The sequence below is a fragment of the Pavona decussata genome, unplaced genomic scaffold (genome assembly GCF_977016875.1).
Source record: "Pavona decussata unplaced genomic scaffold, jaPavDecu1.1 SCAFFOLD_51, whole genome shotgun sequence".
In the NCBI taxonomy this organism is placed as follows: domain Eukaryota; kingdom Metazoa; phylum Cnidaria; class Anthozoa; order Scleractinia; family Agariciidae; genus Pavona; species Pavona decussata.
The window spans coordinates 6453338-6465696 of record NW_028145473.1 but is presented as its reverse complement, the minus strand read 5'-3'; the positions used below and the strand labels follow the sequence as shown (position 1 = coordinate 6465696).

The following is a 12359-nucleotide window of genomic DNA, read 5'->3' as shown; positions in this document are numbered from 1 at the left end:
CTGATGCAGTAATCGACATTTATCTTCGGAACATTTCGTTTCTGTTTCCATTTTAACGATATACGTATTTTGATTGTGTTCCATTTAAATGCTGCAGAAAGCATAAATTGTCTACAAAAATGTAGCGAATATTGCGAACCTTGCTCGTTTCGTCTTGTTAACATTTTGATTCAAAACACTATTTACGTTTTATTGTGTATTTTATCTATATATATTATTTAAGATTGGATTGCCGTTATAGGCTACAGTAAGCATTAACGATGTAAAGTATATGAAATAATTCATATATGAACTGCGGATGTAGATGAAAGTGAAAAGTGGTCATCGCAGTGAATTTTCCAACTTATGCAATTGGAAATTTGAAGCCAGAGAAAAATTCAGGCTTCAACGGGATTCGAACCCGTCAGGGGGTGACCTCCGCGTTACCGGTGCGATGCTCTACCAACTGAGCTATGAAGTCACACATTGGGAGCAAGGTCAATTGTAGGTTCCCATTTTTCCGTGAGAGGAGTGAAACGATGTAAAGTATATGAAATAATTCATATATGAATTATAGCTCAGTTGGTAGAGCATCGCACCGGTAACGCGGAGGTCACGGGTTCAAATCCCGCTGAAGCCTGAATTTTTTTCAGGCTTCTAATTTCCAATTGCATAAATTGGAAAATTCACTGCGATGATCACTTTTCACTTTCAAGTAAGCATTAACTTGGCACAATAAACATGTTGTACTTCCCGAAAAAAAAAAGTGTCATATTACACCCCTACCTCCCCATAACGGCCACCTCTCCACAACGGCCACTTTCTTCTGTCCTCAAGGTGGCCGTTGTGGAGAGGTTCAACTGTAGCAGGGCAATGGCGGCAAGAGATGCCATACATTAAGCCGGTTGTTCGACAGTTGAAAGCTTCTTTGATGACAATCAAGCATTTGGGACCCTGCAGCGTGGTGTCAGGAGAAATATGGTCACAGGTGCGGCAGCGGGCGTGCGTCATGGAGAAGTTCCCACATGAGGATCAGGTTGGCTGTTAGCGGTCGTATGCACCAAAATGTCGCGGATGTTACGATCACGGCGATAGGCAACCAGATGCGGCTGATGACATATTTCGCTAGTTTCAGGGTCACCAGATAAAATGCTGAAATTGCGCAGCAGGATTCTCTTGATTCTTTCGTTTAAAGGGTGGTAGGTAAGAACCAAGGGAATTCTGCTTGGCTCTTTACGTGCGGAGTCTTGATGGTGGATGACCTCAGTACGGTTGACACGCTGGATCGTGTCAAGATCACGCTGTAGAGAGGCGGCACATTACCCTCTTTGAACGAAAAAAGTGATCATCTCCTTGCCCCTCTCCAGAAAATCAGAGTCGTCAGAACACAGGCGCCGAAGTCGTAAAAGTTGACTGCGGGGGAGACCTTCTTTGCAGTGCCGAGGATGTGAAGATTGATGGTGAAGGTAGCTGTGTGTGTCAGTGACCTTGTAGTGTACGGAAGTGCTGATGTGACCATTGGTAATTGGTAATGCGTAAATTCATGTCCAGGAAAGAGAGTTCAGTATCAGAAATTGTGTGCGTAAATTGAAGAGCAGGATGAAAGTTTGATACGAAGCTGATGTAATTCTCAAGTTCCAAGCGACTACAGCATGCAACCCCGAGGACGTCATCGATGTACCTCTCGTGGAGTTGAGGTACAAAACCAATGTACTGGCTAGCGATTTGTTCCTCAATATATCCCACGAAGAGGCACGCATAGTTAGGGCCCATCTTGCTGCCCATGACGACTCCTCCTATTTGCTTGTAAAAATCGCCATTGAAAGTGAAGGCATTGAGGGTCAGCACAAGTTCAGCAAGACGGGTTAGGGTAGAAGTAGGTGACTCAAGAACGGAACGCTTGGAAAGGAAGTAGGCTAAAGCTTCGAGGCCGCTGTTGTTCGGGATTACGGTATACAGAGATTTGATGTCCATGCTTTATAGGAAGCGTTCACCGGTCATAGTGTCATCAAAGCGGAAATCATTAAAGATGTTGAGCGCGTGGTTGGTATCCTTTATGTAGGTGTTGAGGTTGCGGACGAGGAGACACATGATCCGATCTAAGTACGCGGCAATGTTCTCAGTTGGACAGCTGCACGCAGAAACAATTGGTCTCCCAGGGTTGCCTGTTTTATGAATCTTTGGAAGCAGAAAGAATTTTGAGGTTTTTGGTGTAGGCACAATTAGATTCTTAGCAGATGGTGGAAGTTCGTTAGCAGTGATCATAGCGTTGACCGTCGATTTAACCGTGAGCTGATTCTCTTTGATGGGATCGTGATCAATGCGTTCATAAAATCTCTCATCGGACAGTTGACGGTTGGCCTCAGCGATGTACAAAGGGCGCGACCAGACGACAACAGCACCACCTTTATCAGCTGGTTTGATGACAATGTCACTGCGTGCTGATAGTTGAAATAATGCTGCTCTCTCAGTGGGTGATAAGTTATTTTGCTGTGATCTTGCCTTAAAATTAACAGCATTTACGGCACGGCGGCAACGATCAATGTAATGATCCACAGCTGAAAATTTGCCATCGGGAGGAGACCAACAAGAATCCTTGGGGTTAAACTTAGCGAAAGGGTCGTCGATGTCAGAAGTTGGCTGAGAGTCGCTGTCATCGTTTCTGTGAAAATGGGCCTTCAAACGAATGCGGCGATAGAGATTTTCGCAGTCGGCCTTGGCCTGATATTCGTCAATGCCTTTCTTAACAGGGACAAAACTCAGTCCTTTACTCAGAACCGATTTCTCAGCATCAGTCAGCGGAATGTCAGGTGGTATATTAACAACGAGTTTGCTGGGGCGATCATCGGCGGCGGAAGGATTGTTGTCACAACTGCCCGCACGACTGTTAGTGTCGGTAGGATTATTATCACGTTCTTCTTGGCGCTTTGCGTCCCTTAAAGAAGCTATTTTCTTATCCTTGACAGTTTTGAGTCGTATATAATATCTAGAATTGAGGTCATGGATGTAGCGTCGAATGCGATGAAAATAATCCTCAGAGCAAACCCTTTGTAACTGTTCACAGTTTTGGGTAATACCGCTTGAAGCCGAATCACGTTAAATTGACATGTAGTGGATGGTAGACTGCATGATTTGTCTAGAGCACACACCAGTTATAGACTTAACGTTTCGTAGGTACCGGTTGGAAAGAGAAGATGATGGAATTTAACCATGAATCCATGCTTAATTTCTTGCCTGCTTCTCATCGATGTTGGAGTAAAAAATCAAAATGCTTTTCCATCTATGTGAGGTAAATTTCCCACAGGTGCTCAAGCATTTTCGACTAAGTCCGTCATGCCAGTGATGATTTGTGATCGATTTGCGATGTCGTCGGAGCGTAATTTCTTCGCCGTGAACTCTTGAATGTCCACTGTTCAAACTGTCGAGTACTCCTTGGAAGAGAGGAATCTCTTATAGAAAAGGAAAATCGCTTAAAGACTTGATTGGTAAAAGCAAACCTGAAAAACATTTCAAGATATTAAGAGTGAAGAAACGACCTAAAAAGTGCATAACCAGAAATCCTAGACGGCAAGCGGTTTGCGTCGCAGGCGCGGATTGAAAATGGTGGCCAGCTTGAATAAAAGAGTAAGTGGGGCATTTTACAAGGCTTTTAAAGATGTGAGTGCCGCTGAATTTTTAAAGAATCGACCAGCAACAAAGAGAGGTTCTTTTTTGTGAAGTAGAAAGGGTACTGAGCACAGGACAAAAGGAACATTGAATATTGTGACTAAAGCATTTATCGGCTTGTCATGGCTTGTTGATGCACGAAACTGATCTTTCCGTTTCTTCCCGCTTTTTTTCGAAATTCGGCCAGTTCTTTTTTCAGCGGCTTCGGTACCTCCTACAGGGAATACAACTGACCAAGAAACCGAGAAAAATCAAAATGGCTGCCAAAGCTGAAAAAAAATAAAGCGGTTCTAGGAGCATTTTTGCTTCACTAATGGCTCCAACCTGCCGTGTGTCTCATTCGCTAAAATCCAGCTTTTTGGGTTGTAAGAGGTTAGTAAGAGGATATTGTGTTCATTTACGAGTTTATTTCGTTCGAAAAAGGCAATGCCTAGCATGATTTTACCCTGACGTTTTATTCGACGTGTTGTTCAATAGATAATTTATCGATTTTTGAGCTGGGTAAAGTTGCATTTTCGGCGACAAGGACAAAAAATGCAATAGTTTATAATTTCCCCATCATTGTCTTTATGATCTGCCACCATTTTTAATCCGTATATGTGTCCGTTGCGCATGCTTGCAGCTTAGTTGGTAGCCACGTTGTAGAGCATTTCAGGCTATGCGAACCTTTTCACAGTGAGGACACAACAAAAGTCCTCGGGATAGTCAATAATGACGTCACTATTGTTTTAATCCGACAATCAGCCGACAAAATCCGACCACGCTACGAAGATGGAGGACCAAGGCTTGCATTTTTCAACTTCCAATATCTCCGCAACATTAAGTCCAATTAGTCTAAAACTTCGAATTCATCACATCATTTATTTGGAGTATCATGTACATTTTCAGTTAATGTCGTTAAAATATGTGGTACATTAAAAATTTTGGTTCATTTGACCTTACATACCCTATGCAGAGCAAATCGTCTCAAAACGATGCCTTTTGGAGCAAAACATACCTATAGAGCTTGTCCTGGGGAGTACCCACCCCCTCCCCCCCACCCCTCCCTGGGCTACGTGATCAATTCTTTGCGGTTTTCAACTCAACGTATGACTCAATAATTATAAATTTAGTTTAGTACATCTTGCCTGCAAACGTAATCTACGTGGATCTGTTGTGACGGACTCTTTGATGATTTGAATTTAATGCTCACAACATGTAAACAGTTGTAAACTGAAGTTAGAACCTTGGAATTGCAAGCGGGAAACTGTATTCATTCCGCCGATGGCATTTTGCAGGACGTCGAATGCCGATCCATAAAAGTAAACTACCATCATTCGTTGTTTAACCCTAAACTGTTGTAGATGGCGTTAAATGCGACGTTCGGCGTTCGGCGTTCTGCAAAATATGACTGTCGGTTTTCATTGGTCCCGTGAGACTGAACGCCAGCTGCAAATTGACATTCTTGCAAATTGGACAAAGTTCTCCGTAATCATCAGGCAATAAATTATGCTAACTTATTGGGGAATTGATGCTATTCAATGCTGCCGCTTAATACAACTGTTGCTAACTGTAGGAAGCGCCAACCAACGTTGGAATCAAAATGGCAACCGTTTTAGACAATGCTCGTGCTTCTTGCATGAGGTCACGCATTCGTCACGCTGTCCCCATAGCTAGTTCCCAGTGCTGCTCGGACGTAATCACTGTCCAAATTCTTATACTCTCATGCCGACAAAAATCGATCACTTCTTATGGTCATCAATTAATAAAAATCCCACGTTTGCTGGCCATCTTGAATGCTTAGACCTTTGCGTGGACCGGATGGTCAAGTAGAATGTATGGTCCTGTCTCCATATTGTAAACATAAAAGAACAACTGAAGGTATGACAAACCTTGGGTGTGATGAGTTTTATTATCGCGCATTACTTCTTTAAAGGAGGGGGGGAGGTCGGAGTAGAGTAAGGTCAAACAAAGTACTGATAGCAGCCTCCAGAGGGGCCTGAAACCTCATCAATTCATCCAGTTGTATTTCTATTGAAGTCGACTTGAAACTTGACTGATCGTGAGATCTTTGAAAAAAAATTGTAATAAATTAAGGATTAAAGACCACGTCTCGATTTCGGCGCTGATCATGAACTCCGCGCTCCTTCCGAGTACTTCAAGGCCAAGTTTTCTTTCTTCATTTTGCTTCCCAAGAAACATACCTGTAAGCAACTCTTAAGGAAACATAACCAGGTGCAAAGGCAAGAGGTATAAGCAAGTCTGTTTTCCAACCTTAAGAAAACATAACCCGGTGCCCGGGAGGTATTCAGCACAAACATCGACAGCAATATTTCAATTAACAAGGACAATATTGCTCAATAAATTTAAACACTTTATTACAAATTCTTAAGTAAGTTACACTTATTGTACAAGCTACACTCTATGATTGCGCTGTTAAGGGGGCTGTTGTCATGGTGCCGGTATGACTTCATTCTTGTTCAGCAGAAATGAACTGGCTTCATGCCACGACTACATCAAATCGGTTTAATGAGGGGATGAGTTGATCCCGGTATAAAGATATGGCAGAGAAGCGTAACAAAGTTTGAAATGAACAGTTGCGACACTTTACATGAAACCAAAATACGTTTGCCAGTTCCAAGTAAACAAATACAAAGGCACAACAGGGAACCGGCATGAACTCGTACACGTGTGAAAGTCGTGATGGTTCCATGTAAACACCCCCTTACTTGTTTGTTTGCTTGTCTGCTGAGTTCCTTGCTTGCTTCTACTGAAACGTGATATTTCCAGAAATGCACGCTGATGAGATGCATGAACTGTATGATAGGCATAAATTCTTACCAAAACACAAATAATTCTGTCAAGCATGAAGTCATATGAAAATGACAAAAAGATCTGTCTTATATAAAGTACCCAAAATCAGGGTTAGGTGCATTTCTGGGCATAAGTGACTCAACTTTGCGATTTTAAAATAAACAAACAACAAACAGACAAACAAACAAAATGCTTCTGCACAAAAGGAACAAAAGCCTACCTTATCTCTCAACCCAGATTTAAGTTAATCGACTTCAAACAACTAGGCCTTGGCATGCTTTTCGCCAAACTTACCAAAAACATTACGGACCCAAAAAACTATTTTACGAGTAAAAATTTAGTTTACCAGAAAGCCTATGTTTAATGAGTTTTAATGATAAAACGTTAAAATCTTTACAATAGCAAGAAACACATTGAGTTTATTTTCACTAAAAACTGCCAACGATCGCCAGAAAACGAATTTCAAAAGTGCTCCTCAGGCCCGACTCAGTCTTCGGGAGTTTTAAGAAACGGACCCCTGTCCACTCTCAAACAATGACTACATAATTCTTGCCCCTTGACTTATTAGTTTTCTATTAGCTTATCCAGTTGCACCACACTAAATAGATAGAATGCGATAGCGAGCTGTCTGATTATCAGCATAACCAGCTGACCAATCTATCCATCAACAGCAAATTCTGTACGATGGGTTATTCCTTATTAGTTGGTTTAGCAATTTTTCTTCCACGAGCACCCAGGGGAGTCTTTCGAAAGTTTGAACGTGGTCGCTAAGCCAATCATATTGCGAGTTTTTCAGCCGGTCGCTGGGTTATGCTATTAGTCTAAGAAAAGTCCCCGAAAGAGATGTCACTTGGTCTCAGTTAGCAAATTTCTATCACAAGTTACATGTCTATTTCAAAATGTAAACCGAGTTCTTAGTGTTCATGGATTGTTTTGAGTTCCCACAACCATGAAACCCAAATTACTTAAAATCACAAGTACCTCTTCATGACTACGTTATTTTCTATAAAATAAATGACACTTTCCAAGGTCGACTGAAGGAAACGACAAATTCTCCATCTTTCCGTGCTTTGAGAACGTTACAAATTTTCACTTGTTAGTTCCTTTTCATATGTATTTCAAGATTAAAGTTTTTCTTTGCATGCAAAATAGGTAAATACGCCGTCTTATTTGCCTTACGTAATATCACTTGTCAGTTCTAAATTAAAATTTCGGTAAAATGTGAGTCCTCGTTAATCTTTCGACTGATTAAATAATGCAATGGCCTCAAAATTTATGTAAATATATCTACACTGTTGGCACTTCAGTTAGAATACTATTGAGAGAAGACGCACTACTTCCAGTCTTCTCATCCTGACAATGAAATAGCAAAGTTACAGCTAATAAATTCATGAAATTAAAGATAAGAAAAATGCATGAAAACAAGCTCATTACTGTCTATTTCTCCACATATACGTCAAAAAGTGAGACGGCACTTGCTGCATGGTCACGGCGATTTAAATTGTTCTATTTTTCGTTTCTTGACCAAAGCATGTATGGGCATTCAGTTTTCCGCATCTATTGGATTGAACGATCTATACTAACAGCCGTAATAATTGAATTAAACCAAACTTGGTGTCATGTATGCGTCACATTCTCACCGAGTAGTCCTCTCTTAATTGTCTTGACGATGCAGCATCTGCCGAACAAAAGAACCAGGAAAATTATGATTTCAAGGTTGTCATTCCTTAATTTCAAAAACCTTTCTTGAAGACTTTAAATAGATGGCATACCTGAGGTTTGATTGACAGATAAAGACAAAAATAGCAAGAACAAAATCATAAAAACGATAGAGAAAAGGACTCGCAAAATGTAATGTTCAAAATATAGATAAGGTTTTAATCTGGCACTTCCTCCAATCATAGTTACTACGACAACCAAATAAACCTTAGCCTTTTCAGGCGCTTAGCTTGTTGGGGGGTCAAGGACAGATGACAAGCAAGGAAAAACAATATTGTGAGACCACCTTCCATTTCCTCTTAAAACTCTTTTCCCTGGGCGATTTGTTCAGTTTTTTATGATCATTCCAATCAATCTTAAAACACTCTATTGAAATCTTACTAAATTAACGCAGTCCACAGATATTGAAAGGGTTTTTCTTGAGACTGCCGGTTTAAAATAATTGCTTAAAAGCAGTGTAACAATGCAACATGTCGTTGATTTTTGAGCTACAGCGTTCAGAATCCCCTCGGTGTCAGAGGCTAGAAATAGTGAAAGAAGAAAAGATTAGGAAGCCCAAACGGTGCAAGGAGAGAGCGGAGGAGAGAGAAAAGGACTTTTTTTCCCTCCCCCTTTCCTTCTTTCCCCTTTTGCGTTCCGAGCTTACCACACGCACTTCGCTTCAAGTTCCACTGTTCTCTTCTCGTTCTAGCACCCGCCACGAGGGATAACTTAGCAGGCAGTACAAATAAAAGATGCTTATTTCGAGATTACATGGTTTGTATATGTAAATTACGTTTTAACATCTACTCTTAATATAAAGGAGTTAATATATGCTCTGGAAAATTATAATAAAAATAGTTCCTAGAGGTGCTTTGAAAGCGAGAGAACAAAACCTGTCACTGCTTTTGTTAGTCTTCCTTTTCCCAAGTAGCGAACGTATACACAACGGCCATGGTCTTTCTTCTACGGACATCGACTATAGAAAGTTAAAGCCGCTTTAAAAAGTATCACTAAACGGCTCGGAAACAATTAATTTCAAAATCCCTTCATGGACAAGTGTTGAGCTGTTTCTTTAGTCAAGTTATTTACCAAAAGAAAAAAAACATTTTTTCGAAAACAACACTTACCATTCACTTTTATTGTTTTTCTCTCCAAATTGAAGTGTGACGTCATCACCAATCAGAACACATGGAGCCCAATACTTCACGGCAATGAATTCCTCTGACTCACGAAGAGATTTCATAGCCTGGTGAAGAGCCACACTAGCGCTTTTCCCCTCTGCAAGGTGTTGAGCCACACTAGCGCTTTTCCCCTCTGCAAGGTGTTGATAGAAACTTTTCATGAACACCATGGTTGCCTCGTCATCAATCGCCCAGAGTGACACAAGAACAGACCGAGCACCAGCACACAAGAAAGATCGTGCTATTCCGACCACACCCTCGGACTTGACCTCTCCCCGGCCACTGTGACAGCAGCTCAGGACAGCGAGCCTTGTTCTCAGACAAACCGCTTGCACATCTGACATTGTTAAAATGTAGTCTTGTTTTCTGGGGATCCGGGATGAGCGATCAGCGTTTGGGGTCAAGACAATTTCTCCAGATTGCGCACATCCATGTGCGGCAATGTGCACCAAAACAAATGACTTGAGTCTCTTCACCACTTCATCTTTAGATGCATCTTTGCCTGTCAGAGGTGTCGTCTTCAGAAGTTTTCCAATCATCTTGACCTCTTTTTTGGCGTAAGGCAACTGTGATAAATTCATGGGAACTTCATCTAAACATGGATCTCCCACAAGTAGGGCTCCACTCTTCCTGTGGAAGTTGTCAGGTGCGCTTGCGATTAGTTGTAAGGCGGTCAGCGAGGGAACAGTGCGAATCCTGATTGATTCACTCAATGCAGAATACGGAGCCAAGCAAAGTGGACCATCCGGTATAACGATTAACTGGTCTCCTTGGAGCAAGTCTGCAATGGGGCCAATAATAACATCATACAGTGAGCGCAAAGAATTGACGGAGGAACTCCATGACTGGTCGTTTCCTCAACAACTTCTCTGGTCGATAGGGGCTCATCCCTGAGCTCGTCCATTGAACGATTCTCGCATTTGACACGAACACCTGCGCCAATCTCTTTCAAGGTAGCTTTCATTAACATAGAGGCATCTCCATGTTCGATCTCCCACTGCGTAGACAGAACCTCTCTGCCTTTTCTCAGCACCCAAAAATGGATCTTGTCTTTATGAGAACTTTCATTAAGTGCTAAAAAACTGTTTGTGTAGTTAAATCGTTTAGCAAAATAGAAATCATTTCGTTAGGATCATCAGACGCGGATAGTTTTGAGTCAACAACATATTGTCTCTTCAACATATTCATCAAAGCCTGTGCTCGTCCCTGCTCAGCTGCACACAATTCCCATTCTTCAAAAGAGTTCTCCATAGAGCGGTATACACAGACCGATGGAGATCCCGGAAGCTTATTTTCCATGCATCTTCGGACTGAAGAAGAGTTCTTGTTTTCTCCAAGACTCTTATACTCGATTGATAACAATCAATCGCCTCAGAAAGAGAAACAGACGATTCATAATCAAGACCTAGCGAACAGTATGCCTCTCCCTCCCCAACCATGTTCCCTACTTCTTTTGCAATACTAAGGGATTTTTTGTGGTACTCTATGGCATCTTTAGAATTACCAGGACTGCGGTAGGCATCGCCTAGAAATTTTTGAGCTTTTCCTTCTCCCGCCCTGTCGCCTATCTCTTTAATAATACTAAGATATTGTTTGTAATACTCTACGGCTTTCTCAAAATCCCCCAGGAGGTAATAAGCAGAGCCCAGCCTGGCATAGGCTTGTCCCTCCCCAACCTTGCTCCCAACGTGTTTTGCAACGCGAAGATGTTTTTGCTGGTACTCTATGGCTTGTTTGAAATTAAGCACACTGTTATAAGCATCGCCTAGATTGCCATAGGCTGTTCCCTCCCCAGCTCTGTCCAGTAGTAGTAAGATATTGCTTGAAGTACTCTATGGCTTGTCTAAAATTACCCAAACCGTGATAATCACTGCCCAGGTTACAATAGGCTATTCCCTCTCTAGCCCTGTCCCCTACTTCTTTAGCAATATTAATTATAAGATGTTGTTTGTGGTACTCTATGGCTTGTTTCAAATTACCCAGACCGTAATAAGCATTGCCCAGATTACCATAGGTTACTCCCTCTCCTGTCCTGTCCCCTACTTCTTTAGCAATGCTAAGATCTTGTTCGAGGTACTCTACCGCTTGTTTGAAACTACCCATTCCGCGATGAGCGATGCCCAAATTGCCATAGGCCTTTCCCTCTGCAGCCCTGTCACCTACATCTCTAGCAATACTAAGTTGCTGTTTGTGGTATTCTATGGCTTGTTTAAAATTACCCAGTTTGCTATGCGCAATGCCCAGATTGCCATAAGCTCTTCCCTCGTTATCCCTGTCCCCCAGTGCTTTAGAAATGCCAAGATCTTTGTTGTGACACTCTACGGCTTGTTTAAAATCGCCCAGACTGTAATAAGTAAGGTCCAGATTTTGATAGATTTTTACCTGCAAAATACTGTCCCCCACCCCCTTTGGCAAAACCAAGCGATTTCGTGTAATACTCTATCGCTTTTTGGAAATCATCCAGAAAGTAATATGCATTGGCCAGATTGTAACAGATATCTCCTTCCCATTCCCTCTACCCAACCTCTTTGACAATATCTAATGAATGCTTGTAACATTCTATGACTTGTTGAAAATCTCCCAGTTGGTAATAAGCAACGCCCAGATTGTTATAGGCTCTTCCCTCCGCCGCTCTGTTCCCCTGTTCTTTGGCAATATTTAGTGATTTCGTATAACACTCTATGGCCTGTTGAAAATCTCCCAGTTGGATATAAGCATCGCCCAGATTAGCATAGGCTCTTCCCTCCCCCGCTCTGTCCTCCTGTTCTTTGGCAATGCTAAGCTCTTGCACGTGAAACACTAGAACTGCTAACTTTCTATCCACCATTTTCGCGTAGATGATGAGCGCAGAACCTATCAAATGTACTTCTGTTACACAAAAGACGTACCTAGAAGGAAAGAAAGTTTGATAGAATCGATTTCCAGAAGGTAAATTGTTCATTATCCTTTCTCTCCCCATATTATGATTTTTATCCATAATCGCTTTCATAAAACAACTTAGTACTATCAATGGATATCACTAGAAAGGGTTTCGTTCGC

At 41.8% G+C, this 12359-nt stretch overlaps 1 pseudogene across 1 annotated transcript in view; it reads right to left on the bottom strand.

Moving 5' to 3' along the window:
- Positions 1-7428: 7428 nt before the first annotated feature.
- LOC146481286 (uncharacterized) overlaps positions 7429-12359 on the bottom strand; it is a 42504-nt pseudogene continuing 37573 nt past the window's right edge. Inside the window, exons 2-4 of the transcript XR_014864556.1 lie at positions 11795-12208; positions 9267-11673; positions 7429-8116 (exon numbers count right to left, since the gene is read on the bottom strand). The product of XR_014864556.1 is annotated as an uncharacterized LOC146481286 (transcript). The remainder of the gene's footprint in view (positions 8117-9266; positions 11674-11794; positions 12209-12359) is intronic.